We start from the raw sequence: 24,282 nt of genomic DNA, 5'->3' as shown, positions 1-24,282 counted from the left end.
AAGCAGCTGGTGGGGGCCAGTTACTCCCCCCACTCCCCGTACAACCCTGCATCTGCCCACAACGGAGCCCACCCTAGCCCTGAGCATGAGCACAGCCACACTGCTCTCATGTGCTTGCTGTTTTCCAAGGTTTTCCTGCAATCCACACAGGATACCTTGGTGGGATGTCACATCACACCTCCACTCCTAGCCTTCAGAAACACCCTTTGGCAAAGATCACCACTGGCAACCTGCAAAGCAGTAAAGCAGTTCCCTTGCTGCACTCCATGTCCTTAGCACAGCATCAGGTGCTCAGGCAGGAGTGTCAGCAGAGGAGACTGAACACCCATGAGCACCTTTCTGGAAGAGCTCTGGCAGCAGGGTCTGGAGGCAGGAGGAGAGATCGCTGGAGGCATGGCAGGCAAGGGGCAGTTGTGATGTTCTGGCATTTTGTGGAAGGAGGGGAGGGTGGACATCATGCTCACCTTGGGCAAGGGAGACATCAGGAGCCAGCACTGGGGACAGCAGTGTGTGGGAAGGGGTCATGTACTGCAGCACGTTGTCCTTAGGCAGAGCAGTTACTCTCTGCCTCCCTACTTTCCTACATCCAAAGGCTGCTTTTTCATTATTCATCCCCCTTCAGGGGAACTATCTCATAATAATAAAAATGTCAGAAGGAATACACAAATACATACATACACTAAATGAGGAGTTGCCACAATACACAGAGAGACGTGGTGATTTATGGGTCCCTGGGCTGCCACGTTGGTTCCCCGCCATGGTGTGGCAGTGGTCCCCCCCCCCGCCCCTGCAGACACAGGAGGCTGCCTGCAGGGAGGTCAGGGGAGATGCTCGTGGTGGCCCTCAGCCTTGAGGCAGGTCCCTGGGTACCTGGTATACGGGTACTGTGGATCCTGGCATCTGTTATCCAAGGCTCCTGTTTGGGTGCAGGCTCCGTGGCACCCCAATGCCTTTGGCACCCCTTTCTCCAGCACTTTTTGTTCCTGACCCAAGGCTGGATTGAGTATCCCAGACTGTCCAGGCTGCAGCAAAGCTCTGCTCTGCAAACCCGGTGCTGACATGTGGAAGCATCCCCATCAGCAATGGCAGCTCAGGGTGAGGCAGCTCTGGGACCACCAAAGCTTGCTTCACCAATGGCCCACCAGCAGCCCTCTTGCTCTGCATGGGTGTGTGTCCCAACTCATCATGCCCTAACACAGAGAAGCAAGGCAGGTAAAGGCCAGTGCTTGCTCCCTGTCCTCAGCTTTGCTCCCAGCTGCAAGGGATTGGGTTTTTCCTATTTTGCAAGGCTCAGTGTGCAGCTGCAGCTCTGAAAAAAGCTGGTTGACAGTCAGTCCTACAAGCTGGGTGCAGGCAGAGAGATAGGTTGGAAACCACGAAGGGCTTTGCACACTGGCCACCCTGCCTTACAGAAGAAAATCATGCCGACCACTGCTGGGGATGGCGGCATGAAGAAGGCACCAAGCACACACATGCAGAAGGATCTGTGTTGGGGCTGCTGAGTGCTTGCTGCCCTCTCAGGTGGCTGATCAGGAGCCTGGCAAGCAACACAGCAGCTCTGAGGACCACACAATTGGAAATGCAGCAGGGAAGAGCTGGGATTTGTCCCTTGCCCAGGCATCACTCTGTGTATTGCATGGATGCATTCCACGAAGACCACATGGGTGTGCCTCTCTTCTCTTTATGTGGGTGTGTCGTCATGTGGCCAGGTGTCGGTGTCGTCATGTGGCCAGGCACACACGTGTGTGCATGTGCATGAGCCAGGGCGAGGACGTGGCAGCTCGTCAGAAGGATTTGCTGAGGATCTCCCTGTTGCAGGCTGTCTCTTTCCTGGTGAGTAATAATCTCTTCACCCAGAGCTGGGCACATGTAGAGTTAATGCTGAGTGCACATGTTTATGATAAAACAGTTGATTTATCAGAGCTGTCACCCACTAATCGCTGGGGGAATTGGAGCACTCACACTTCCCACAGAGCTGCAGTGCTAATGCCATGCTCCTAATGCAGATTTGCAATGTACCACTATGCTGAGGAAGTACTCAGATGTACGGGGGGCAGGTATGAACTGTATAGCAACAGAACACACCTGCACATCTGGCCAGATGCAACAGCCCAGTCACCCCAGGGAAGAAGGTGGTTCGCATGGGGAAGGGAAAAGAAAAGTAGGGAGGTCTCACAAGCAGAGATTGAGTTTCTTGACAGGGCAGTAGCTATTGCAACTTTGTTTGGGATAAGGATCTTAAGAGCTCAAAGGCTGAGTTTCTGAGGGGCTTTGGCTGCAAATCTGGTCCTCTCCATCAGGCAGAGATCACCCTTTCTCTGCTCCAATGGTGATGGGGGTGCCTGGGCACTTGGGAAGACATTACAGAGCCCTTCATCCCAAGGAGGCACTGGCTGCACTCCCTGTAAGAAGCAGCACACTCCCTCCAATGTGGCTGGCACATCCATGCAGACTGAACCAAGGAGGGATGCCAACATCCCTGCATCCAGCTCTACCTGGTCTGCAGTGGCTGCAGGAGGTGTCCTCACTCCTCGTGCCATTGCTGGATTCAGACCCACCAATGTGCCCTTCATGGTGGCAGCCCTGGGCTGAGTGATGGAGTAAGGGTCCCCTGTTCAGAACAAGACCTAGATAAACAATGGCAGGCATGTTCTTGCAGTCTCCCATATCCTGGTGGGACTTACCACGACCACAAAGGTTGCACCACCACCATGCAGTGGGGTGCAGCTGCTCATTCAATGAACTTCCATACCCAGCAGCCCTGGGGAAGAAGGAAACCTTCTGTGGCATTTGTGATGGGATTTAGCCTTCATGCAATGCCATGGGCAGAGACGGATCCCATGGGTATTGCAGAACAGCATCTGTTTTCACCTACAAGCCATGAGCTCTGGTTATCAACAGATACTTGCAAAAATCAGCTTTTGCCAGTGTAGGAGTGAAGGGAAGCTGCTAGACCTCTACCTAATGCAGATTGTACTTCAGTGCATATTATGTCAAAATCAGAGGAAAAAAGCCTTTGCCAAGCAAACCCTCAAGTGCATGTGAGGTCCTTCCTGCTAAATCAATATTGGCAATGCCTGCTGCTCTCCACCTGGGATGGCAAGAAAGAAAATCAGTGGAGGGTCTGATTTTCCTCTAATATTTGCTTTGGATATCATCTGTTCCTCCAAACAAATATTTTCTGATTTAAGGTTTCTGGAAGACCTTCAGTTATATCATGACCAAAACTCCAGCCAGAAAGGGCATTTGGTATTTCCTTTGCCAGGTTAACATTGATTTCCTGAGTAATATTCCACTGTATTTTCAGGCCCTTCAAAAGTATAAGGCTTTGTTTTATCACTGCCTTCAACTTGAGTTTCAGTGTCTCTTTGCTGGTGAGTGTTCTTGTACCACGTTGACTGTGCATCTACCTGATGCCCACTTTCCAGGCAAGACATACAGTCTGGCACTTTCTGCTGAGAAAGTGCACTCGCTTGGTCTGAGCAGCCTTTGTCAGACTTTGACAGCCCATTTCAGCAGCTGCCACAAAGAAGTTTCTTGGTAGCTGCATCAGTATCCCATTCACAGCTCAGTATTTGTGTAGACATCTGACCAAAGAATAACTCTTGATCAACTATGTTTTCTTACACAGCTGCTAGTACAATTCTGCTGGTTCTGTTGGTGTTGGCTCGCTGAATTTTGGGGTGAGCAAATGCCCACTGCAAATGCTTGGTCTGCCCGTAGCAAAGTGCGTAGCTGTATGCAAGGAGCAGTGCTTGCCTGGGGACTTCAAACCACACCTTTCATGGGCCACTGGAAGGACTCCAGGTCCAAATCTCTCCCCAGCTGATTTTTTTTTTTTCTCCTGGTGTGTCTCTAGTTTCAGCAATGGAAACAGCATAAAGGTCTCTGAAAACGGCAGAGGGGGTATAATCTGGAATTTGATGGGCTGTTTACAATTACTCAGTCTCTGAGTGACAGTGCAGAGCCGCACAGCCATGGGAATACACTTTGCGAGATCTTGTCTAGACTACAAGAGGATTAATGGCAGAGGGAGATTTTCTTTGTCTTAGTGATTTTTGGACAACTTCAGTCAATTGCAGTAAGCCTGGATAACGGCTGCATGTGGCTCTTCCACAGAGCCTATTAACAAAGGCAATTTTCGCAATTTCTATAAACAAACAAGGTGAAGATGACCGGTTCTGCTTCTCCTAATGCAGCCACTGGAGCATCAGCAGGTGTTTGGGGACCTCACGTCTGCAGGCAGGTGGGCTGCAGTTGCGGTGGATGTGCATCGATATGCTCCCCGCATGCTGACCGTGGCTGCTTCTCCCTCCTGACCGATACGGGCACTGCAGAAAACTCTGCAGCAAACTCATGCCCTCTAAAATCCATGTGTATCTTTGCTGCTCGTGACTACAGGACTTGTAATAAACAGTCTTCCAGATGTGGCTTTTTGTGCTGGCTTTTTGTTCCAAGATTCCTGCTCACAGGCTTTTAGGTACAGAAAGGCAAGTATAAATTATTAACAGAAGTTTTAATAAATCCTGATGGGGTCTTTTAGACTGATAGATCACCAGAGGTTGTTTATTACCATGTCTTGTAACTCATATAACATGCTTTATTACCGTGCTTACAGTTACGTATAAAATGTCTGCAACACACTTCACCACAGACTAAATCTTCAGGGACTCACTGGGAGGTGAAACCAGAAGTTTCACCCTTCATTTCTGGAAATATAAGGTCTCCTGTCCATCTGCCTGTCAGTCCCAGCATTGACCCCCGGTGTGCTGTTCCCATGCCACTGCTCCGCATGGCCCTGCAGGCAATGCTGTGTCCTTGGCGTGGGGCTGCCATCACTCCCTTTCCTCAGTGGGGCAAGCGGAGCATCGGGAAGTGCAGCCACAGCCCCACTGACCAGGAAAGGGGCTATTTTTACTGTGGACACCCTGGTCCGCGTTGGCTGTGCTGTGGTCAGACCCCTGGTACCCCTAGGCAAAGGCAGGGAGCACCCTTCTGTGGGTGCTGAGTTGGCTCTGGGTGCCAAGCACCCTGCTAGGTTTTACAGTCAGGTGAGAGGTAGATTTTCCTTTTTAGTGTGACTAATGTCAGCATTTGGCAAAAATAGCAGCAGCGCCATTCTGGCTCCCCAGCCTGACGTCTAGAGGCTGCTATGCACGTTGTGCTCAGACCGTATCTTGCAGAGAAAGGGGATTGTATGGCGGGACTAAGACATGAATTTAACTTTTATTTTTTATGCTGTGGCTCCAACAAGAGACTGCAGCTAAAAAGCGACCAAGGCAATTAATTACCAATGTCTGTCGCCTGGTGCAGGACCAGAACGAGAGAGAAAACAAGGCAAAGCGCTCTGCATTCCCTGCAGATAGGAAAAAATGGACTGATGTATACTTCTGCTGACATGCTCTGGCATCAGAGAGTCTTTGTTCACATGGGCTTAAGAGACAGCTAGGGTTGGCTAGACCATAAAAAGAAAAGGAAGGAAGCCTTATAGAGGCTCTGCAGGTTGCTCAGCTCCCTGGGGTACCAATGCTGGTGCTTCCCAGGGGCTGGGGCTCCACTGATGGGATCACCCGTGCAGTGCTGGGGCTCTGCAACGCCATCCATCCCAGGTCACAGTAATCACTCTCCTCACTGATCAAAGATCAGGTTGATTGCAGTTTCTGGTTGGTGCTGCTGGCTGGAGGAATCTGAAGAAAAGACCATCAAAACCTGGAAACACGGAGCCAGAGCCTCCAAGTATGACAGAGGAGAAGTTTTTTCATTTTGCAAATTTGTTTCATAAAGTTTGCAGGCTCTTCTGCTGAAGCACCAAGCAAGCTGGCAATATTCTATAAATTTTGCATATTTTTCTGACTATAAACATGGTTCCCAGTGAGCCAGCAATAGAAGCCATCCATTTCCTTCGGGAGAAGCGCACACCTCTCGTGGGCAGGCTGGCTTACTTCTAGGATACCTAAGAACTTAGCAGGAGTTAAAGCAGGCAATACGTTTAAAGAAAAAAAGAAACAACAAAACAAAACACAAACCAGCAGAGAAGTAAAAATCATTTAAAACTCCCAGAACCATGTTTGCCTTTCTGCAGTAAACAAAGCACCTTTCAGTGACTGAAGCCAAAGCCCCAGACACCCTCAAAGGCAGCTTGTCCCTACATGGAGTTGAACCAGACTTTCTCCTCTTCCCAAGCTAGTGCCTGGGTGGCTGCTGGGCTGGTCCTTGCAGGGAAGGGAGGAAAGGAAGGAGAAGGGAAGATTAAAGGGTGTGACACTGTCCATACTAACCCTGAGATATCTGACAGCTGTTCCTCAATTCCTCAGCAGTTTCCCAGCCGCCCACCCTCGCCAGGCTGGTGTGAGCCTGTGAGCCCAGATGCTCACAGCATTTGCTGATGACACGACAAAGGACGTATTTTCCCCAAGTTTATTCACTGCGTCGACTTCAGAATAGAAAGTCTTGTCAAGTTCATAAATAATAGCAATTTTGTATGCATTTGACTATTTCTGCCCTGTATGAGCCAATATAAACTCTATCTCATTTATCAATTAGCATTTATAAAGGCCTTATCACCATGGAATCAAAACACTGTAAATGGATTAAAAAATAAGCAGGCTGCCTGGGGGAGTCAGTAACTTCATCTCCTCCAAATTTTGTGAAACAGTGTGATCTCATCGGGGTGACAGGGACAAGCACAATTTTTAGATATTTCACAGAATTTGAGAAAGGAGTCATTGAAAATACTTAGCCTAATTATTCCAGAATTAAGCAGCTCTTTATTCTGGACCTGAATGTTCATGCGGAGAGCTATTCTAGAAGACTTCATTCTCCGGTAGCTCTGCTTACTAGCTTATGATAAATAATTTTAACAGCATCACCTACATATCAGTTCACCATTGTGGAGCCATTCATATCAATGCAAAGTGCCCGTAAAGCAATGCCAACGCAGGATGCTGATGTTTCCAGCCACTTTGAAGCAAAGTAACTGATTGCAGCAAGATGAAGATAATGGTCCTGCCATCATCAGGAGGAGCAGATGTTCCCAGGTACTTAGTAACCTTGCATTAAGGGGAGCCATTTGCCCCAAAGATGGCCAGCCATGAGCTGCATCGTCGGTTCAACAGCGGGAAGCAGAAATGGGCATCAGGAAGCCTTGCTGCCAGGATTAGTGAATGAAACTGGTAAGGTCTGTCTTAACCCAAGGTGTGAGTACGCCAAGGCTGTTTTAGGGTTGCAGCTCAAGGAGCAATGTCTGGAAACCAGGACACTGTCTTCCCATCTTCTCCCTTGTCACCTCTCCTGGTAGAGAGCTCCTGGCATGTCCCACTTCAGCAGGAGAAGCGGGACTGCTGCATCATGGTCACGTGTGACAGCCACTCCTTGGTCCCTGGCAAGGGGGGCACAGGCAGCAAGCTGTAACGGGGCTCCTGGGGCTGGGGAGACGTTACAGCTGAGCAAGAAGCAGCCATCCTCACAAATGTATCTGGGGGAGCAGCCCAGGTGCTAATCACCTGCAGCACCTGGGCTGGGGCCACTGGTATAAGCATTAGCTTAAGGATCTAGCAGTCAGAGTAAACAATGCATGGATAGGACTGTGCTGGATGCTCGTCCCTTCCCTCATGCAAGAGTAGTAATTCTGATGTTTTTTTCCTATTGTTCGCGGTCAAGCAGAGACCAAGAATTGTACAGCTGAACTCTGCCCTGGACAAGTGACCCTCCACAATGGGACACTCTTTTCTGTGCTAACAAAGTGCCACACAATGTCACCTCCAACTGTCAACAGAAGAAAAAGCATAATAAGAATGTATACAGGACATATTATTATTCTGGGGATGCGTTAAAATAAGAATATTCATGAGAAATCATTTGTTTATCCAAGTGGCCTTGAGCGTTCATCAGTGAAGGAACGGGCTCATAGTAGCCACAAGTCAATATTTGTCCAATATTAGCCGAGCGGAAGAGGTCATTTTGGGCATCAAAAGAGTCATCATGCTTTGATTTCAGAGAAATCTGTGTGGTTCCCTGCTGCGATGCAAAAAACCCCAACCTCTGTAAATACTGAATGTCACACCAAGGACGGAGGGCCCAGGAGCTAAGAGGCTATTCTCATTGTGTTTACACACTGAGCATTTTCATGCTAAATTGGCTTTGGGTTGCAGGTGCCAGATGAAAATCACCACAGCCATGTGATGCTAATTGTTTACGCAGAGTAGGGACAAGCTGCTGGTTTAAATTTGCTTTAAAGATGTGGATGGGTTAACTGCATGCTGGGCCAAGCACTGCATCCACACCAGAGTGCTCTTTAATCTCCCAGTTATCTCATAAGCGTGTCCCATAGCCTGTTCTTGCCCACTGGGTACACCTTGCTTGATGTCTCCATCCTCCCCTAGACATAGATGTAGGCTGGGCAACCTGCTCTTGAGCTTTCTCCTCGGGTGCTCACAGGGTTTCGGTGGTTTTCCTCTTTGCAGTGGGCTGGCATCAGGTCTCTGAGCACGATGGCTTTGTCTTGGATGCTCACCCTGGGATTAACATTTTCTGCCTTGCATCACTCCATCACCAGACCCCATCGTTTGTCGTCTGAAGCAACAGCAAGGCACCGGCAGCAGAGCCAGGCTTCCTTGGAGCAGTTTTTTCTTGCCTGGAAAGCATCAGAAGCTGTTAGCAAATCCACACAGCTGAGGAGACGGGCACACATCGCTGCTGAGAGAACTATTTTGCAGTGGTGAAGTGGCAGGGGCAGGGAGAGTAGCACAGCAGTGATGAGCAGGTCTTAAGCAAACAGCTGTAAAGGGGTTGTACCACATCTGCTGTGTATCAGAGCCAGGTGGCGAGAGCACAGAAGGGCACTGGGAAATAGCTGAGAGTGCTGCAAAATCCAGTATCCTGTCGGGAAGCAGCTCCAGCTGCCAGCACCACCGCCTCTGCCCACATCCAACCATATCCCCCCCGCACCCACCACCCCTTCTTCCAGGCACCTGCTACACCCCAGTCTGCTGCCAACAATCCCCCTGCATCTCACATTCCCTCCATCCTTCAGCTGATGGGATCAGCCGGATCCCAGGACCTTGCACAGCAGCACGGCACTTCACCCAGCTGCCCCCCTCCTTCTGCAGCCTCAGGCTTGCGGCTCATGTTTTCTGGGTTTACACTTCATGCCCCAGCAGACTTTGCTCTCAGGAAAACTTTGCATTAGAAAGCATCACCAGAGAAGGGGCTGCAGGTCAGCCGTCTGAGGGGGGAATGCACAGAATACCTTTACTGTGTCTTCTTTCTCTTAATGCACAAAGACAATCTGTATCTAGGTGAAAGATGAAGGAAAACAGTGCTAGAGCTTCCCTAATAATTTTTTGTTATTTTGTGAGTGTGTGATCTTTGCTCAAACCTCAGGTCGCCCAGGTCCTCTTTGAGGTACCTCGCAATCCTTGTGCTTCCCCTGCCCCCAGGGAGGAGTGGGTAAGGCAAGGAAACAGGGCCCTCCATCACAGTGGGAAACAGCCCCCTCCACCTCCCCCCGCCATGTGGCAGCCGCTGCGGCAGTAATATTGGGTGCACAGCATTGCACCCAAGGGTGCTGACTGAGTGCAAACGCTTTCAGCAGCCCGAGCAGCACAGCGGTCAGGCAGGGCTGCCTGGCGGGGAGCGCGGATGGAGCCACGGGCTGCACCGAGCCACGCTGCCGTGCGACCAGCCAGCACTGAAGGCAGAGACATGAAGATGCAGCACAAAGCGCATGCAGAGTGACAAAGCGTCACATCTAGCCAGGGGAGTGCAGGGGGCTGGGGAGCATGCCCCTGCTCCCTGCTGGGGAGGGTCTGCACACAGAGCCTCTCATACCTGCTGGGCACCAGGGAGGCAATTTCAAAGCCAATCATCATAACTGACCGATCAGCACAAATGGGCTGCTGTGCCAGGCTATAAAGCAGCAAAGAAAGGGGTTGTGCGAGTCCAAAACCTGGGGCAGCTCCTGCCTGGTGCTCAGCCAGGCATCTGCTGCACAACACAAAAGGCAACAGCAGCACATCCTTCCCTTAGCCTAGACAAAAAGCAGCAGATCCCCACATTCGTGAAGTTTTACCACAATAACCGGCCTAAAAGACCGCATCTCTCCAGCGATGGCATGGCAATCTGCAACTGGCAGTTAATGCTGGGAAAAGAAAAAACCTCAGCAACACACCGCTGCTTTCTGCACTTCCACTGTGACCCTATAACCACAGCTTACGTTGACACAAATCCTTTGCAAAAGGTGACCCAGCAATAGCCACCCAGCTGAGGCGGCTCTGCGCAGCGAAGCACAGCTCTGGCAGATTGATGGAGAAACTATTAGAGGCACAAAGACCTACTCAGTCACACTGGGAGCTATAGGTAATGTTTTTCCCTCCCCTCTCACGTTCCTGATGGTTTTCATGCTGTTTCTGAGCTCTCGCTATGGAGCCCATGTTCCAGCCAGCTCTCATTTTCTTCCTCTCTGCCCTGTCACTGGAAAGCAAGTGCTGTCAGCGGAGGTGTGTGCGTGGCTGGCATGTGGAAAGAGCCTCCCTGATTCAGGCTGGGCAGGCTGGTTCTTGCTCTCCAGGCTGGCTGCATGCCATATCTCCCAGCGCTGTGAGCTAGCCTCTCTTCCCTCAGCAGTCTTCTCTCAGACTTGGCTGGAGGCTTCAATTCTCTCTTATCTGCCACAATTATCCTGGCAGACCTGATTCATCTCCACTGCCTACAGTTCTGATTCCTCGGGGAGAAACATCAGGGATACCCGGTGACAAACAGCCTCCTTAGGGCAAAGTATTATTTTGAACAAAAAATAGAGTCGCACTTCGGGGGGAGAAAAAAAATAAAAATCATTAAAACAAACAACCACCCTTCCATCCCCTGAAACCTGAACCACACCACTCTGCACATGTCCTGCTCTCCTTGGTGTCTCTGAGGCTCCATGTCTGCGTAGCGAGGGTCCCTCCAGCAGCAAAGGTGGGCTGTGATGGGTGCGGGACCAGGGGAAGCAGCCTGCTCTGCAAGCCCAGGAGATGCACCCAGCACCAACATACTTCCTCACCAGCCCCTGGAGAAACACTAAGAGGGTGGCACACGCATTCTGAAATGCAAGTTTGCACCTCGAAGTAAGAAGCCACGAACCAGCCTCCCCTCTGAGAGCACCTCCCTGGGGGCAACCACACGCCTCCAGCACCAGCAGGAGTCAACCTCCTCCACAACCAGGAGGCTGACTCCATGCATTTCCTACCCTGATGGAAAGCAAGGCCACCTTCTGATGAGTCGGTCAGGCTGCTGCTTTGCTATGTATGGAGAAAAATGTGCTTGAATCCACCAGGCTCTTCCCCGGCAGCAACCCCGAGGGCCAAACGCACGCTCAAGCCAATGGAAACTGCATTTACTTTGCAGACCCCAGACTGGGCCCTGGGGCTTACCCCATTTAATGCTCAAGAAACTCAATCCTTTGCAGGGTCAGTAGTTTCCTTGCTAGAGTTTTGCTCTGTGGTTCCTCTGAGTCTCTGTGCTACCTCCTGCTTCTCCACCCCAGATTTAGCATTACAGAAGCTTTCTGGACCCAGCTGAAAGATAGTAATTGAATAATATGCAACGTTACACTTTCAGGTTTCATTCATTTTCACACTTACAGGATCTGTAAAATCTAAAATGAGGTATCATCTTCAAACTGTCATCCTGCCCAGCAACAACAAATTTAAACAAAAAGGTAAAATACTTCAAATCAAAACCTGTGAATTACCTCAAACAATCTTATTCAGAATTCTATTCACATTTCAGGGTACAGTTCCCACAGTAAATTAATAAGACATAAGCTTGCAATATTTTCAATAGGTTGATATGGCAGCATTTTTCATTTCAATTAGGAAGAACAGTGCAATTAGACTCCTCAGCCTCAGCTGGAAAGGGAACACATTATTTCCTCAGGCTGAAGATCTTACCGGTATTCATGAGCGTTCACATCTTTGGGATTTTCTGCCAGGTTAGCCCTTAAGCAAACTGGTTGCCAGTGGAAGTTGCTGGCAGCTGGGGAAAGGGCTTATTGATGTATTCACCAAATAATCCCCTCTGCCCCAGGAGGGAGAGGGGAATCCGACCTGTCTCAGCAATGCTATTCTTCCTTTCCTAGCTTGCTGAATTTCCTCCTTACAGGTCTGGTCCAGGCCTGAGGAAGGTGGAGGAGCTGCTCTGGGAGCATGCTGGTGTGCCTCCTCTCTGCATCAAGTACCAGATTCCTGTCCAAAAGTTTGGATGTGCATGCCTGCCCTAGGACCAGGACAATTTTTGACAACCAAGTATCACAGGCTGACTGGTGGTGGAATACCTTCAAGGGCAAAAATCAAGGTCAAGAAAACGCTGAGGTTTGTTTTCTTTTAAAAATTGTTTTCCTCAACCCTTGCTTGAGGACATATCCTGAGCACACCTTCGGTTCCCCATGTCTTTCTCCCATGCTGGGGCACAGGCAGATGAACCCCAGCTCTGCACCTGATCTGGATCTGGAAAGCAGCAGGAGCATTGACTTGCCTGTCCCCATTTTCTCCCCAATTATTTAGTGTATATGAAGTCCCCTGGGCAATCACGCTGTCGGAAACACATTATGGGATAGTAGGAGCATGGGGAGGAATCAGACAGGTTTCTATAAAGCAAGACAGCCATGGGCATGAAATGAAGAGCAAGTCAGAACTTCTTTCCAAAGCAAGGAGAGCAGCGATGGGGAGTGCAGCGAGGGAAGCAGACATCTGGCTCCAGCCAGAGCTGCCGATAAGAAAGCCTTCCGTCTCATTTACTGTTTTTCTCTAAAATGTCATAGTCTATCTTGTAGTGCAACTGCATCTTGTAGGACACTTTCAAGTTGGATCCTTTGAACTTTGCTAATCTCAAGCAGCATCCACTTAAGAGAATTCAGACTTCTCTCAGGTCTTAGCTTAGCCAGTTTTGTAACGGTTTTGGCCATAAACGGTGTAGCGAGAAGCTTATGGAACTTGCAAGTTGTGGAAAAAAAAAAGAAGTCACAATTATAAAAAAATCCCTTCTGTAGTTCAAGAAGTTTAGTGCCTGGCAGTTGGAGTTCACAAATTTAACACAAAATAAAGCAAAGCGTTAGATTTAAGAAGCTGGGCTGAGCTGGTCTCAAGGCTTACCTTATGAAAGCTGGCAGAAGAGAAACTCCACACGTAAGTTCTGGCCACGCACAAAGGTGCTGGGAGAGCAGGGGAAAAAAAGTCATGATGTTTTGTGTAATGCAGCAACCAGAGAATTTGTTATTAAAAAAAAAAAAAAAAAACAGGCACAAAAATCCAACCTGTACATCACTGTGGGCTCTGAGGCCAACAGCTCCTGCCATCCCATCTGCATCTGTTTGGCCAGGGAAGTGTCTGGCCCCAGGTGCTCCAGGGGAGTCTGGCATCATGGGGCATGGGAGGCTCAGCCAGGGCATCCAGCAAAATGTCCAGCCCTGCGGAGCAGCCAGCGGGCTGGGTGCTGAGGCAAGGCAGAGCAGACATCTGCCCCACACCAACACGAGGAGAGCACAGTGCCAGGGATCCACAGCATCAGTTATGACAAGGACAGGCGATTCAGAAGCTGGGGGACAAATTTCACCCAAATCACAAGCCACAGCAAGTGGCCCTTGAAAAGACAGTGGGTAAAAAGCCAGGAGGTGGAGAAGAGCGAGATGAAGTCACAGGACCTCAGCATTCATCACCTAGAGGGTAGGATGGAAGGTGACAATAGTTATATGTGAAAGGCAAATATTTAAACGAAAGCTTCCTCTTTGAACAGGATGCAGAGAAGAGACACAAAGCTTCTGGGTAAATGCTGTAAATCTAAGAAATAACACATAATAACCAGAAATATCAAGGGGAAGGCAACACATGCAGGGAGTTGAACTTTCCACCTACCAGCAGTCTGTAGGCGACCATCACTGCTGGGGACCATTATGGTCTGGTGTTGTGATAGTAAGCTCTGAAAATATCAGTTCTGTGCACAGTCAGGAAAAAAAAAAATTGAAATGCTGGAAAGTACCAGGCAAGGAACCGAGATGAAAACAGAGCAGCACTGCACCGCCAGGTAAGCTGTGCCTCCGCAGCACTGCTGCCCTCGGCCCCGGGCTGGGGGGCTTGCAGAGTCCCCCCCAAACAAGAGACAAGTGCCCAAACAGGCTGTCACCATAGGAGAGAGGGAAAGGGGACTGTGATGAGCAGGAAGGAGGGACCAGCCACATCCCTCTTACCTGGAGACATTTCACACGACTTTAGTTCTGCAGGATCTGATGTGCCCTTCTGTCCTACGCCAGGCACACGTCTGCTTGGGGGAAGCACCACGCACGCAGCATCCCAGCCAACAGGGTCCTGCTTGGCATGAGAAGCAATAACCAGCTGACACGCTGGGTTTCCCACTCCAGGGCCACTTTGAGAAAGAGGTGATTCAGCCAGACCTCAGCTAAGACTTCGGCTCCTTTACCGCAATTACTTAAACAAGAGTGCTTGGACCCAGAGGTGAAGCAGGCAGAGTTAACACCTGGGCTTGTTCCAGGCTAGAAAATAAGGTGAGGTGTAAGGTCACAAGATGTTGAATTTGCCGACCTCAGAATGTCCTAAACCCCATACATTTTCCATGGCCAGAGCTCCTGGATTCAAGTTGCTGGATCCTTGCACAACAGTTTTGGGTCTGTTAAAATGGCTGAATAGTGTCTCAGGCACTGGGACAGGGAGAGCTACCAGGTTAAAATGGACCACGGAAAACCACGAGTCTGCTCCTCCCATTTGAGCTATGCTGGCTAGCAGGCAGGCAGCAACGACCTCACTTTAATTTCCATATTTACCCACAAAGATACACGTGCAAATAGAGCAGGAAGTCAAAAGTGTACCATTTTACTGTCAAATTTGATTCCATCAGGCAAACCAACAAATTAAAATCAGTTCTTGGGTGAAAGATGTCAGCCATAATTTCTGCCTCAGATGGTGACCATTGGGAACAAAAATCTGGTTTTCTAACGGCCTCTCCCAGCAGCGCTGGCCCAGATGCAGTTTCCATTTCCCCATGCCTAAATAACACTGGCATGCTTTACAGGAGCAGCTCAGCAGCGCAGCTAAAGCTTTCTCAAAACATCAAAGAAACACAACAGTAAAACCCATCAAAATTTTACTAATCAAAACTACGTGTAATTGTCAAGCAAAGGCAGATAACAGAACTCGGGCAATCTCTGTGAACCCACAGCTTCACTCAGACTTAGCAATTAAGCATCAGCTGCTGCCATCAGAGTAACTGCGAAACTGTGGGGTAAAAGTCACAGCTCGCCAGCACCAATTAGCTGCTAATGAACATCAGCAATCCCCCCGGTGAAGGGAGCTTGAGACAAAACTAAGACCAAAATACCACCCACGCCTTACGCCACCATAAACTTGCACCTCCCCTGCTGGAGAATGCTTCGTGCCCCTGCCCTGCTGCTTCTGTGTGCTGAAGAGCAACCCGGGCAAGGGAGCCCATCGGATTAGACCCAGCTGGAGGAGAAAAGGTTGGTTTTGAAGTGTTGCTTTTCCCAGGTCAGTAAGCTGCATGAGGGAGGGAGCCAGCCTATAATAATTTAAGCAGTACTGCCATTACATGTGAAATCACAGCCTTAAAGGAAGTCAGTCAACTTAAACCCGTTCCTGAAGGGGAATAATTAAACACTCCGAAGATGTGGGAGAATTTTAAGCAGTCAGCAAGGATTTAAGACAACATAACATTCCTATCCATAATAAAAAAAAAAAAAAAAAAAAATCAAAATATAGGCAGGCAAAGCATTGCTGACTGAAGTGAGCTACGTCAAGAGAAGCCTCAGTCAATCAAAACGGGCTCACCTCTCCAGGCTGAGGAGATGATTGAAGTTTTGAAGAAAAGCCTGTGGTTGCGTGGTCTAGCTCAACAATAGTGGTGTATAACCTGAAAGATGATGAAAAAAACTCTCAGGAACAGGAAAATCGAAGTATAACTTCAGAAGCAGGTAGAATGACCCTTAGGAAAGTAAAGGGGCAGAAAGGCAGAAAGCTTCCAAGGGAATTGTGGCGCAGGTGACGCAGGTGTGTCTGGTGGCAGGTCCTGCAGACACAGGAAAATCCAAGACCTCTGTAGGAGCACCTCCTGCAAGAACAGTCTGCAGATGCAGCAAGAAGCACTCTGCTAATGGGCAAGCAGCGTAAGAAGTTTTCCAAGTCTAAGAAAACACTTGAGAATTCTGGTTTCAGCAGTCTACAAAGGGGACTTCAGATCCACCCTGGGCTCCCAGATGCAAAAAGCCACAAGGATGCAAAGCACCAAACACCCCCACTTACAAGTTTATCAGGATCATGTGGAAAAGAAGCCTCTGAGTACATAGTGGAGCCACTATTACCATTTGCCAGGCATCTCTGAGTAACCCATCCTCCAATATTTTTGTTAGCTACTTTCAGAGAACTAATCAGCTTGACTTTAGCGTTGCACCTGATGAAAGCTCACGTAATGTGGGGCAGAGGCATGTTTGCAGGGAGAGGCTGTAAGCCAGTAGTCCCTAGTGAAAATGAGAGTAAAATAGTCAGTGCCTTTCAGTGTTTCAAATTATACCTGCATGCAATATGAATTACCGAAAGGTGCCTCGGTGGGCATTATTCAGTGGCAACAGTTCAATCTCAGTGCTAGTGTAAGGGTAGATCTAAGCCTCCGAAGATAACTGAAAACTTACTTAGCATAAGGCACACTAACTACTATGATTTTAAAGAAGAAATCACAGAAAAGAAGCTCTGTACATTTATGAAATCAAAGCTCTGTGTAAGCTTGTTGAAGGTAATTAATACGTTTTGGCATCTCACGTCTGACACAGCAGGTAATGTGCTGGACCCTGGGAGAACTGAAACGGTTGCGTGGGGTGACTAGAAATGCAGACCACCGTGCACTGGGCATTATGCCCCAAACAGGTGCTGACCTAGATAGAAATGAGGAAATGGCTGGAAATATCAAAGGTTTTGTGTTTAGGGAACTTCTGCTCTTTCTGAATCTCTCAAAGTACTACAGAACTGTTAAAATTGGTGAATAAGTGAGAATTCTTGGTAAAGGCATGAAGGAGAGAATTTATGCCAATCTGCAGATCGCTGCAGAAGGTAGAAACAAAGATTTTGCAGGAGAATGGGAGGAAGGAGCGTGAACTCTAAGGAAAGTCAATGACTTTTCCTTCAAAGGGATAAAAGCAACCTATTAGAAGATCACACACACTAAAATAAACACATCAGACATTTCTTCTTGATGGGGAACGAACATCCAGCAAAAGCTAAAGAAAATATCTCCAGGCATCACCCATTTCAGAACGCCTTTAGAAAGAACATGAAGATGAAATGGTAAAAAAAACGAGCATTTTTACAGGCAGTCTAAGGACACAGTCCAAGACCCATCAACATCTACAGATTCCCCAAGAGCTTTGAAGTTTTCTGTCATATTGCAACATCTTGACCTCACTGATCCTGAGCTCACATTCAAAGGTAGTCAAATCAAAGGCAGTGACACACTCAATGAGACTGTGACATGACTAGTAGCAATTATTTGAATCACAGGGTTCAGTGATCAAGTCTGCCCAAAGCTCAGTTCCACTTAGCCCATGGAGCCACGAGGAGCAGACTTACTCAGGAGAGAGCTGAAGAAATCCCTTCACGCCTACCACACCTCCCAGTGCACCACATGAATTTTTAATGGAATAGATGCATGGCTGCACGGGGCCTTTCATCTGCCAAGCGACTGCATCCAAGCCCTGCTGCTCCTTTGATGCTTCCCTAGCAGAAGCTTCGTTCATCTGCAGCAGTCTGCGCATTGCAAACAGCTTGGCAAGGTCACCATTTGACAACGTAGTAAACCCAGCGTCAGGGCTCCTAATACCAGCTGAAATGCTCTGCAGCTTTATGATACAGACAACTGATCTGACATGAACTCACTCTATCAGTCCAAATTCGCTTAAGACTTTTTGATGGCTTGACAAAAAAATCCTGACAGGTTACAGGCTGGTCAGGTCTCCTTTGGCTGTGGCTCTCCGTGCTGGACACGGGTGCCATAAAGTCAGTGTAAAATCCTGCAGCTGGTAAAGGCCTGTGCTGTGTCTGCCAGCTCCACCAGCAGATCCAGCTGGGATTTGCACACTGAGGTGTTCCAGCAATGCAGAGATGTGGTTGGACTGATGACAGAAGATGGTCGGACACTACTGAAAAGAGAGTTACTTTAAGCTCAGTGCTAATACAAGGCGTAACCCCTGGACCAGAGCGGCATGACAGGAACATGTTGCAGCACACAAGTACTATAGGGCTCACCAGCGCCTTTGGGGACTGTCCTCTCCCTTCCAAGGGCCATATCAGGCAGTCTAGAGTGCCTTATCTCTACAAGCACTGGGGCTCAAAAATTGTAAGTATTGCTGGCAGCATCCATGGCTGTCATTACCACAGACTCTGGTCCAATTTTTGTTACTGTCTCCCACTTCAAAGCAATCCAAATGCTTGTGGAAGGGGGTTAATTTCTTAATTTAAGAATCATTAGTGAGAGAAATTGCACTGCGCAGCTGTCTCAGGTCTTTAGTAAAATGTCCCTACCAGCTGGGGATCTGTGATTCAAGTTGACCAGCTTTGTTCTCATACATTTGACACCAATAACAATAGTCATTTTGGGTCAATTAAATGTTTTCTCCTTTGTTTATCACCATAAGTCTTTATAATATATCTGGCAGCATTAGTCCATCTGAATAGGAGGACACAGCATCCATAATGTATGTGAACTCACAAAACACAAACAAGTGGATAAATACCAAAAGGCCTCACTTTCCCATCTAAATTCTTCATCTCCCCAGTTATTTGCTCACCCATCGAAGGGCTTCACAGCAGCATTAGGTGCAAGGTTTGTCTTCATATAATGATTTCAAATACAGTTTTTAATTGCTTCTTTGTGCCCCTGAGAAGTCAGCTCTGTCAGCACAAAATTATTAGGTGTGATTACACAGCAAAAGCAAACACTGTTGCTGCGTGTGCAAGCTTGCCCATCCTTGCTCCACCAAGCCAGCATAGGCAATAGGAGCAGCAAAGATGCAGGAGGGTGGACTTCAGTTTCTGCTAGAAAGCAGCACTTGTAAGTGCAATTCCTCAGGAGCTTTGGCTCTGCTTGTTAGCAGGAGCTAATACCCATGTTAATGCTATTGTTACCGTGCCCTAGAGCCAGCATGGTTACAGCAGCAGACACTGCAATCACTCCTTCATTTGGTTGTGTAGGCATGTCTGCTGTTTCAGTTAATAACCTCAGACTTGGCCTTAATTCAACATAGCCAGGTTGATCAAGCTTTTGACGCTGTCTCCCTCAGCATTCTCATTTGGAAGCCGAGGAAGTACAGGCTGCATGAAAGGACTATTAGATGGCTTGAAAATTGGCTGGGCCGCTAGGCTCAAAGCATGGTAATCAATGGCTCAACATCTGGTTGGCAGCCAGTAATAAGCAGAGTGCCTCAGGGGTCAATACTGGGGCTGATATTGTTCAATATCTTCATCAGCTACCTGGGTGATGAGACAGAGTGCACCCTCAGCAAATTTGTGGACAGTACTAAATTAGAGAGGATGATTGACACAGCAAACGGTACAGCTCCAGTTCAGAGGGACCTTGAGGAACTTGAGGATGGGGCCAACAGAAACTCCACAGAGTTCAAGAAGTGCAAAATTAGGCATGTGGGTCACCATCACACCTGGCATCAGTCCGGGCTGGGAACTGCTGGGCTGCCGGAGCAAACGAGCCTCCGGCACATGCTCACCTTGAATAATGCAAACCTCACCCCGGGCTGCGCTGCACTGAACAAGGCCAGCAGACTGCAAGAAGTCACCATCCCCTCTGCTCAGTGCTGAGGTGGCCACACCTCAGTTGCACATCCAGTTTTGGGCCCCCAAGTTCAGAAGTGAGGTGGGAAAAGCAGAGGTGAGCCAGCCGAGACTGTCAAGGCGATTGGGGTCTGTGGCTGTGAGGAACGGCGGGGGAGGCAGGCTAGTCCGGCCATGAGTCGGCTCAGGGGTGATCTAGTTGAAGCCCCCACCTACCTAAAGGACAGGCAGGAAGACGGAGGCACTTTATGCTCACGCCAGACATCGCCATGGCTGGACACAGCGGCACTGGAGGCTCAGGCTGGAGCTCAGACAAGCCCATCCTGTGGGAAGCTGGGGGCCTCCGGGGATGGGCCACAGGGGCAGTGGGAACTTCCTCCAGAGGTTTCCAGGTCTTGGCTGGACAACCATGACCTGATCTGGCATGAGCATGACTGCTCTAAGCAGTCGGTTTGACCAGGGACTCCTTGCCGACACCTCCGCGACTCAGTTTCTGAGATGCTTTCAGAAAGGGAGCACGCTGTTGTGTGGGCAGCCCAGGAACAGGGGTGCACGTGTGATGACCCTCTTGCTGCAGTGCACCATGCTCAGGCATCCTCTTATCTTTCAAAAGTACAGTCAGCTTTCTGATCATAATCCTCACCTAAGTGTCCTCCATCTAGCCTTTCTGACATAAATGGGGATAGTAATGTGCTGTAATCACATAATTCCTGTCAGTAAAAGTAAACAAGAATGGCTGAGTGATTTCCAAACAACACACTAATGGCCAAAGTGGAAAAAAAAATAATCTCCAGCTTCACTTCTCTTCAACTCTTTCTTGAACCAGGCTTTTGCTGTTCATATTTATTGTAGGTTTTTTCCCCCCCTCATTTTTCGGTTTATTTACCCAGAGCTAATGAATAACACTGTGAACATATGCTATAAACCACCATTAAGATGAAATTTGGAGAAAAGAAAATTACTTTGGTGTGATAGCTGAGAGAATGTATAACTAGTAAATGCCCAGTACAGATATTTGAAGGCTTCTTAGGAGAGGTCTCCTGAGATTTCTTGGTCAAATAAAATGAGGCATTCTGTAAGAATTCTCTTCTCAAAGTTATACTCATTTTTAAGTTTGATGCAGATGCTGTTCAGGCAAAAGAGTCTACTATGGACTTTTTCCACACTTAAGTCTTTGTATCTCATTTTTACTGATTACCACATCTGTTAAAAGCGGTGAGGCAAGCAGTGCCAGCAGATGATACAATTTCAGTCTGGGTTTTGCCCACCTTTCAATAAACTCTTGTAAACCAATATAAACATGTGAAAGAAACATGAGGGAAGAATTTAGTATAACACTAGTGCAAAACTTGCTGGAAACTTGGTACAGAGGAGCTATGAATGTGTCATTGTCAGAATGAAACACATCAGGAAGGCTTTTCCAAAGCACATCTGTCTAATATTATTCAATTTTTCATTAGTGACCTGGATGCTGCCCTGTAGAGGATGCTTATTAAACTGGCTTTTAAAAAATGCCAGGAGGAGCTACATACATATTGAGGGACAGGATTAGAGCCCAGAATAAGTCTGAAAAGGATTTATGGGTTTTTTTTTTAATTAAAATTACACTATCTAATGGGATAAGTGAAAGATTCTCTACGATGCCTAGGTTATACTACCTCCTAAGCAAATGCTGAATAATGGAAGTACAAGCAGGATCTGAAGTCCATTTCAGCAAACATCTGTTGACTTCCAGCAGACCTTGAGAACCTGGTGGCCATGAAGGGAAAAGGACATGCAAGAAACAGACAGGGAAAGCTACTCAGCTTCAGACAGCTCCCAAGTCTGCCAGCAACCACGACAGTCAGTGCAAGCATTCAAATCCAGGACCAGGCATTTGAAAGAATACAAAAGACCATTGAGACACAGGGACTCAGCGTGCCAAGGAACAGCTGGAGCTGCAGAGCCATGCCCATTAACTTCAGGTTCAAAGGTGAAGCTGCCATAAACCCCTGGAAAGCACCACAAGGAAGCAGCCAAGCAAGTGCAGCACACATCACAGAGACAAGCAGTAGGACACGAGGATGGAGTGCTTGCCCTGAGAAGTCAATCATTCTGGCAGGTACACAAGCAGGCACAGCTTCTAGAGGACATCTGAAGGCCTCTGGGGCAGAGATCAGTCTTATGTACATGTAACATTTCAATAAAAGACCTGAAGGGAATCTCCAGACATAACTCCTTTGCCTCTCTTCAGAGGTGCAGAGTGTTTAAGCACACAAAGGCCTTCCCTGATCAAAGCAGAGGCATTTGTTGGTTTTAGGTAGCGAGGTCCAAGTTGCTCTCACAATGATTTTTAGAAAAAGTTATTCCCTACTTCTCCTGGTGGAGATCAGCAATGAAATCTCTAAGGCTCCAAAAGGATAGGCTGCACTTGCCTGTTGAACTCAGAATGTATCTCGGTATGATCTCAACTATTGATTACTTTCCTCAGTCTAATATTGCTGCTCATGACTCTGGAGCCATGTCAGTCACAGAACAACGAGCACCTTTTAAACAGAACTATGTCTTCCATCATTTTAGCTGAAGCACAGGAGCTGGAAGAGGGGAAGCACCCAACAACCAGGATGCAATTCAGTTTTTTTAGCATTCCAGATGACAAAGAACACAGAAAGTTAAATGTGTTTGACAGCTACAGAGGAGCTAAATGGAGGAATATCTTTCTTGGAGTAACTGACGGTTTCCTTAGGCCTAAAGGAGATGCCAGACTAGTTTTGCTTACTGTCAGCCCAAGCCAATGGCCAGTCACTTGAACAATAGTGCTTTTTGCCATGCTACTGGTAAAAGAGACAAATAAAGCACCCAGTACAGTGAAACCATCTAGCAAGCCTGAATTGACAGCACCCTCAAGGGGACTCAGCAGTGCTGAGGTTTCACCTGGGTGAGGTCAGTGTCTGACCCTCAAAGCCAGCTGCAGCATTGCATGGCACGCTGCATCTCAGGGAGCTTCACTACAGCCCCTCCACTGGCTGTGGCTGCTGACATAACAGGACCCGAGGTTTTCCCTTCCCAGGTCATGCTGTTCCACCACACCAGCTGTGTGCTCATTTGCTTTATGAGCTTGCTCCTACCCCTGCACCCAGTGGATAACCTGTATTTCCAGCCCCTGTCCCACTGCCTGGGGTACATACACCTGCCTGGGCTGGGTGATGGTGTTTTCAGTCCTTCCCTGGACAGCTCAGCCGATCTTGCTTTTCAGAGGGTTTTTTTCAGGCTAGCTGCAGCTTTGCTTATTGCAGCTGAAGTCCAACAGATAGACCAAGTGACTGTGAAGCCTTCTGTGTTTACATAGACGCCAGAGTTTTCAAACAGAAAACCCGATTCCAAACATCTCTGCAGTCTCATTTGCTTTATGTCCAGCTATGATGACTGTAGTACCAGCTGTTTGTGTTTCAAACTATTTCTGCCAGCATTGTTTTCTTGTCTTTTTTCCTCAAGCAATCCCATAAAAGCTCTAGTTTCATTTTCTCCCTTTCATCCTTGCATTAGCTCTGTAAACAGAATCCTTGCTTCCTACTCAAGTAAACTCTTTGTCTAAAAACCTCAGCTGTCTGGGACCAGCATTTTGTTTTCTCTGGTCGTAGTCGCTGCTTTGTTCATTAATGACACTCTGCTCTTTTCTGTGATCCTGCATCACTTTCTTCTTTGCTAGCAGGGTCCTAGATTTAATGACTGGGGAGTTCTCTGAAGGAAGAACAGCAGACTTGTGTTCACAGGGTGAACAGCAGACTTATGAAAAGCATCCATCTCAAGAGATGCTTGTACCTGGAGAGGTGTTCAGGAGCACATAGCTGGTTGTTCAGGCAACACTGAATGGCCAAATGATAAATCATTTCTTTTTTTATTCTCAGTGATGGCCATCTCAGTTTCCTCTAAGAGCCACTGTCCCAGATTGCACTCCTTATACCGTTTCTCTCAGCTATGATTAAAAAAAATAAATATCTTGTGCTGTTCTTGTATGTTCCATGTTTTTAACCTCAAGGGACACCACCAGGTTATGTTAGAAGCAAAGAGAATTTGCAACAGTAAGAGAGTGGGAAGGACCCACAACAGTTTACTCCAGTCTGTACCTCTTCTGTTTAGTTTTCAGGGACCCCAGGCATCCCCAAATCCCATTCAAATATCTCCCTCCTTATCTGTGGGCTCCATGAACCCAGTCTGGCACCACTCACATCCTTCATCTCTGAAAGTTGGTCTGATCCACCATACGAGGCTCTCCATTAGGCATATGTAGTTGAGCCATCCTATGGAGACACACCAGCATCCATCCCAAGTCATCCTCCACAACCACCTCAGCCACCTCTGATCAATGGGCAGCATACCCTCCAGAAGGGCTTTCTGTATATCAACCTTCAACAGCAACTGGTACTCCCTCACACCTATTTTTTTCACTGCCTAGATCCAGCTGTAG

This window comes from Falco naumanni, chromosome 8, assembly GCF_017639655.2.
Source record: "Falco naumanni isolate bFalNau1 chromosome 8, bFalNau1.pat, whole genome shotgun sequence".
NCBI classification, from domain to species: Eukaryota; Metazoa; Chordata; class Aves; order Falconiformes; family Falconidae; genus Falco; species Falco naumanni.
Note: the sequence above shows the minus strand (reverse complement) of the source record.